The sequence below is a fragment of the Canis lupus genome, chromosome 24 (assembly GCF_011100685.1).
Source record: "Canis lupus familiaris isolate Mischka breed German Shepherd chromosome 24, alternate assembly UU_Cfam_GSD_1.0, whole genome shotgun sequence".
Lineage (NCBI taxonomy): Eukaryota > Metazoa > Chordata > Mammalia > Carnivora > Canidae > Canis > Canis lupus.
The window spans coordinates 23434369-23440776 of NC_049245.1; the positions used below are offsets into that span (position 1 = coordinate 23434369).

Here is a 6408-nt window from a genome sequence, read left to right on the forward strand (position 1 = left end):
CAAGAGGGACTATAACCTGGCCTCTCCTTCCTTCTCCAGCCTCATATCCTGTTACTCGCCCCCTCATTCACTCCTCTCCAGCTAAATTGTCCTCCTTGCCATTCCTTGAGCAGGCCGAGAAGGCTCCTGTCTCAGCGCCTCTGCACCTGTTTCCCTGACCGGTATGCCTGACTCCCATGGTGGGCTCCTTCTCCATCTTCAGGTTTCAGATCAAATGCTACCTCTTCAGAGAGGGCTTCCTAGATGTCCCATCTAAAGAAGCACTGCCCTCTCTTTTATTTTCTTCATATAACTTTTCACTCTTTGAAATGGTTTGTTACAGGTCCATTGTCCATCGTCCCTATCAGGCTGTAAATTCCATGACCGCAGAAACCTTGTCTGTCTTGTTTTCTGCTGTAACCCCAGCACTTAGCACATGGTCGGTGTCCAACATATACTTGTTGAAGCAATACAGTTTGGGGTTGACATCCTCCAGAGTACTGGTGGGTGGAATTTATGTGTGTCACTATGTGCAGTTGTCATTGGATAATTGCTACACGTTGAGCGGGCGCTCTGGCTTGAGAGGGTATCCCCTAGTACTTGGGCCATGTGGTATTTATCCATTGTATTATTGCCTGGGTCAGTGTCAGAAGATGGTGTCAGAGGTCAGTGAAGGATTATACTTGGTCTATTTTATCACTGAAACTGGATTCTTTCTTTCTTTCTTTCTTTCTTTCTTTCTTTCTTTCTTTCTTTCTTTCTTTCAATTCTTTTTGGTAATAGTGAACTAGTTTATTCAGTTAATCTTTCCTTTGAAAATAGTGGCAATGTTACATAAAATATAAAAAATATTCTCCTTGGAGATGTTTGGGTGGCTCAGTGGTTGAGTGGCTGCCTTTGGCCCAGGGCGTGATCCTGGAGTCCTGGGATCAGGTTCTGCATCCGGCTTCCTGCATGGAGCCTGCTTCTCTCTCTGCCTGTGTATCTGCCTGTCTCTGTGTGTATTTCATGAATAAATAAAGATATTTTTAAACAATAAAATAAAAAATCCTCCAAAAACACTGAAACAGGGATGCCTGGGTGGCAGAGCGGTTGAACGTCTGCCTTTGGCTCAGGCTGTGATCCTGGGATCCGGGATCAAGTCTCACATTGGGCTCCCTGCATGGAGCCTGCTTCTCCCTCTGCCTATGTCTCTGTCTCTCTCTCTCTCTCTTTCTGTCTCTCATGAATAAATAAATAAAATATTTTTAAAAACACTGAAACATTTGTAGGTGGCTGTCTTCTTCTTATCTTCACATGTTTCTTCCCTCCGTACATACCTGTGTCCAAATTTCCTTTTTATATAAGGACACCAGTCATACTGGATTAGGACTCACCTATATAACTTCATTTAATCTTAAATACTTCTTTAAAGGCCCAATCTCCAAATACAGTCACATTCTGAGGTACTAGGGGTTAGAATGTCAACATATGAATTCAGGAGGGAGCGGGGGGGACACAATTCAGGCCATAGCAACCATCATGTTTTGCTGTCTCCTACCAATACCAATGAACAAGATGTCAGGACCCAGCATTGCAATGTGTGTCCTCACTTCCTTTCCCTTGCAGCTGGGCAACTAGTTTAAGCTGCTCATGATTTCTCCCATCCCCATGGAGAAGTTAACTTTTCTGGGGTGGCTGAAGCACTCATTGTAGAGGGGAAGTTTTCCACTTTCCCTCTGGAACACTAGAACTTCCAAACACTGGAAGCTTCCCAAACTTTCCCTCCTCCCTGCTTGGCTCCATACCTAGAATTGCCATATTTCTTATACCAGGAGTCTCTAAGCTGTGATTTGATTCAGTTCAGTGCCAACCAACTACCCCTAAGGAAATAGGACCTAGGACTGATAAGTTTGGGTGGAGGAAGAGATAGAGGTGAGGAGCAGAAAGTTCAGAGCAGGGGTTTGCCTGAATGGGGAGCCTGCTTAAGATAGGTTCCACATCCCTGAAAGCTCATTCAGTTGTTTCATCAGTCAAGGAGTCAATTAACAAGCATTTCCCAGGTTACTCTATGTCTGGCTCTGAGTTTCAAGCAGAATGGATGAAGCAGCTTCCCTGCCCAGAGAGCTCCTATGGTGGGAGGATGTGAAGGAAAGGGGAATTTCCAAGAAAAGTATCACATGATAGCAGTAGTACCAGGTACTGTGAGAAACAGGAATAGCAAGGGAGAGAGGGATCCCATCCAGGCAAATCAGGGAAAGCTTTTTAGAGGAAGCACAAAGGCAAGTTTGTGTTGTTCCAAAGAGGGTGAAAGAACAGCATTTTGGTAAGAAAACAGAATTTGCAAAGGCCTGAAGAAAAGATAAAAATCAACTATGTGCATTCGGGCATGTGGATGGCTCAGTTGGTTGGGCGTCTGCTTTCTGCTTGGGTCATGATCCCAGGGTCCTGGGATCAAGCCTAGCATTGGGCTCTTTGCTCTGTGGGGAGCCTGCTTCTCCCTCTCCTTCTGCCTACCACTCGGCCTACTTTTGTGCTTGCTTACTCTAATAGATAAATAAAATCTTTTAAAAAATCAACTATGTGCATATATACCTGGATATATGAAAATATATGGAAAACTGCCAAGACTAGTGTTAGAGGAATCTTTTACTGTCCAGTGCCTCCCATCACCCTCTGGACTAAACCTCAGCCCCCCCGACTGGCCTTGTCTGCCTCTCCATCCTCATCTTCCTGTACCCATACCTCACTTATCATCCTCAGTTCTCCTTTATAGTCTTTGGCCTTCTTTCATTGAGACCTCAGGGTGTTTTTACTTGCCCAATATGATACAGCTAATAAGCTCTGCGTGGTTTCCTTTTCTCCATGTGACTCCATCTCTTTCTTTTTTTTTTTTTTTTTTTTTTTTGTGACTCCATCTCACTTCTCAAGTCCACCTCCTCAGAGAGGCCTTCCCTGACCACCCTGTCTAAAGTAGCTTCCTTTCCTCCAGAGGGGGGAAAAATTACAGTCACAGAATATTTCTCTATTTTTTTCTTGTGTATAGTCAGTCCATCTTTCCTGCAGGACTATGACTCCATGAAAGCAAGGATTTTTGTCTTTATGTTCATGGCTATGACCCCAGTATCTAGAACAATGTCTAACACAAAATGTATATAATAAATATTTTATTTATTTTATATTTATAAGATTTTTTTTGAATTTTTTATAAGCTTTTATTTCAGTGATCAAAAGAATGCAGTAAATGGAATCTATACTAGGTTAACATTAGGCATGCACCTCTACCTGAAACTGCTGTTAGCCTTTAAATCTTTATAACCTATTTAGGCACATCTTTGAATTTTTTGGACCCTGATATACAGGGTAAGTAAGCTTCTTCCTTGTGGCAGGTTAGTACTGAGAAATATGCTCACTGGCTAGATTCCTTTATATCTAAAGACCTCTAGACACTCTAGTACAGGCTACCTGTACTACCTTGAGATACCTTATACATTAAAGTAAATCACAGCATAAGGGAAGGAGATAATCTAGAAAGTTGAGTGTATTGTATTAACATCCCATAGATTTCTTTCCAGCATTGATAGTCAAACACTAGATAAGGAGGCCTATAGTTAAGTACCAAATTACTTTTCTCCACCTGCTACCCTTTCTGAGAGACACAAAGATGTATCAATCTCCCCAGAAATCTGAAATAAATCCACACAAATGACAGATTTTACTTTATGTGGTCCCACTATCAAATTAGAGAAAGCAGTTCTATCAAAATTATAGAGGGCAGTTTATGGGACTTTGAGAAAGCATAGTCTCATATACAGTAATATGCATCTAGTAGTTTTCCCATTCATCTGTCAATTGTTTTCACAAGATTAGCATTAAAAAAACACAACTAAATACATATATGACCCTCAAAACCCCCCCCACACAAAATTGGTCTTTGTTCATTCTCAGATGACAGGATGTCCCAAGAGTGACAAAGGTGGGAGCCAATCCCCCCATAGCCTTTTCTTCAACTATCCCATCAACCGTTCTTCATTTCTTGAACTAGCTTCCTTTTCCAAAGAGGTAATGCTGAGATCAGTCAGAAATGCTTTCTGAGAAAGCTGGCTTGGATTTCTGGGTCTGTTCCAGTCGATTCAAGATGAATTGGCTTGTATCAATGAAGCGCTCAACGCAGTTCACAAAACAGGCCTCAGCCCGACTGTCCAACTTTGGCCCAGGCTTGTCCATGCACTTCTCCCAACAAAGTTCCGTCATCTGGTGCACCAGTTGCTGGAAGCGTTGCTTTTGAGTCTCCACCTCGATGAAATGCTGCAGCTGTGGATCCACCGAGCCCAAACCCGCCACGAATGAAGATGAGGAGGAATCCATCCCAGCACCGCCACACGTGCCTAGACGAACTGTGCTCCAACTCACCGACCTTCACGTGTCTCCGCGACGGAACCGGAACCACAACCTATTTCTAAGATTTTATTTATTTATTTGAGAGAGAAAATGAGCATGGAAAGGGGCATGGGGAGAAGAAGTAGGCTCCCTGCTGAGCAGGAAGCCTGATGTGGGACTCCATCCCAGGACCCTGAGATCATGACTTGAGACAAAGGCAGAGGCTTAATCAACTTGAGCCACTCAGGCACCCCTTTAATAAATATTTTAAATTACAGTTAACCCTTGAATAATGGGCTTGAGCTGTGCAGGTGAATATTTTATTCTATAGTGCTATAAATGTATTTTCTCTTCTGATTTTTTTCTTTTTTTCTTTTTTTTTTTTTAAGATTTACCTTATTTATTTTAGAGAGGGAGAGAGAGAGAGCAAACACCAAGTAGGGGAAAGGACAGAAAGGGAAGGAGAGAGAGAATCCTAAGCAGACTGCCCACTGAGTGCTGAGCCTGACTCGAGGCTTGATCTCACAACCCTGAGACCGTGACCTGAACAGAAACCAAGAGTCAGAAGCTTAACCTACTAAGCCACCCAGGCACGCCTGGCCTTTTAAAAAAGATTTTAGGTAATCTACACCCCATGTGGTGCTCAAACTCACAACTCCGAGTATTTTTTTTTAAGATTTTATTTATTAATGAGAGAGAGAGAGAGAGAGAGAGAGAAGAGAGAGAGAGACAGAGAGAGATACAGGCAGAGGGAGAAGCAGGCTCCATGCAGGGAGCCCATCGTGGGACTCGATCCCGGGACTCTAGGAGCACGCCCTGGGCCAAAGGCAGGTGCTAAACCGCTGAGCCACCCAGGGATCCCCCAACTCCAAGATTAAGAGTCACATGTTCTACCGTCTAAGCCAGCCAGATGCCCCCTTCCTTATGATTTTTTTTTTTTTTTATGATGGTCACACACAGAGAAAGAGACACAGGCAGAGGGAGAAGCAGGCTCCATGCACCGGGAGCCCGACGTGGGACTCGATCCCGGGTCTCCAGGATCACGCCCTGAGCCAAAGGCAGGCGCTAAACAGCTGCACCACCCAGGGATCCCCCTTATGATTTTCTTAATAGCATTTTCTTTTTTCTAGCTTTATTATAAGAATACAGTATATAACACATATAATACACCAAATATTTGTTAACTGACTTTATGCTATTGGTCACAGTAGGCCATTAGTAGCTACATTATGGGGGAGTCAAAAGTTATACACAGGATTTTCTTTTTTTTTTAAAGATTTTTTTTTTTAATTTTTATTTATTTATGATAGTCAGAGAGAGAGAGAGAGAGAGGCAGAGACACAGGCAGAGGGAGAAGCAGGCTCCATGCACCGGGAGCCCGACGTGGAATTCGATCCCGGGTCTCCAGGATCGCGCCCTGGGCCAAAGGCAGGCGCTGAACCGCTGCGCCACCCAGGGATCCCTACACAGGACTTTCAACTGTGTGCAGGGTTGGCACCCCAACCCCGTGTTGTTCAAGCCTCAATTCTAATTAGGTGAGTGTGAATGTATTACTACTTGAATAATTTTTAAAAAGAACAGTTATATATTGAGAAGCTCTTGAAGGGGAGAGAGGATGAGAATCTGAGGTCACTGCATCAATGGGGATGTTGAAGGAAATGCACGGAGGAAGGAACAATGGCCTCACTCCTGTCAGAGAGGCAACAGAAAGGGGGGATTTAGAGCTTGAGGAGGGCCCTGGGTCTCCAAAATTCCCAGGAAAGGTGGTGAGGCATACAATCTAGGAAAAGAGTAGGTTCTTCAATGAGAGACATTTGCTCAGGGTTTTCTGTGTCATAGCAAGGGCGAATAGGAAGGGGGAAAGTGTATAGTATTGGGGGAAACAGGGGTGGTATTTGGAGCAAGATGGGGAGTTCACCAGTAGCAATAGGCCTTGAGGGGGTATGTAGGTGGAAGATCTGTGAGGCAATTTATCAGGAACAATGGCTGGTAGTGTTCCTCAAGGGAAAAGGACCTTTGAACAAATATTTTTTACTCTTAGGAATTATATTTATTTAGTGAATATGAGAA

At 43.6% G+C, this 6408-nt stretch overlaps 1 pseudogene; it reads right to left on the reverse strand.

Moving 5' to 3' along the window:
- On the reverse strand, positions 3155–4412 carry LOC100686595 (translocase of inner mitochondrial membrane 8 homolog A (yeast) pseudogene; annotated as a pseudogene).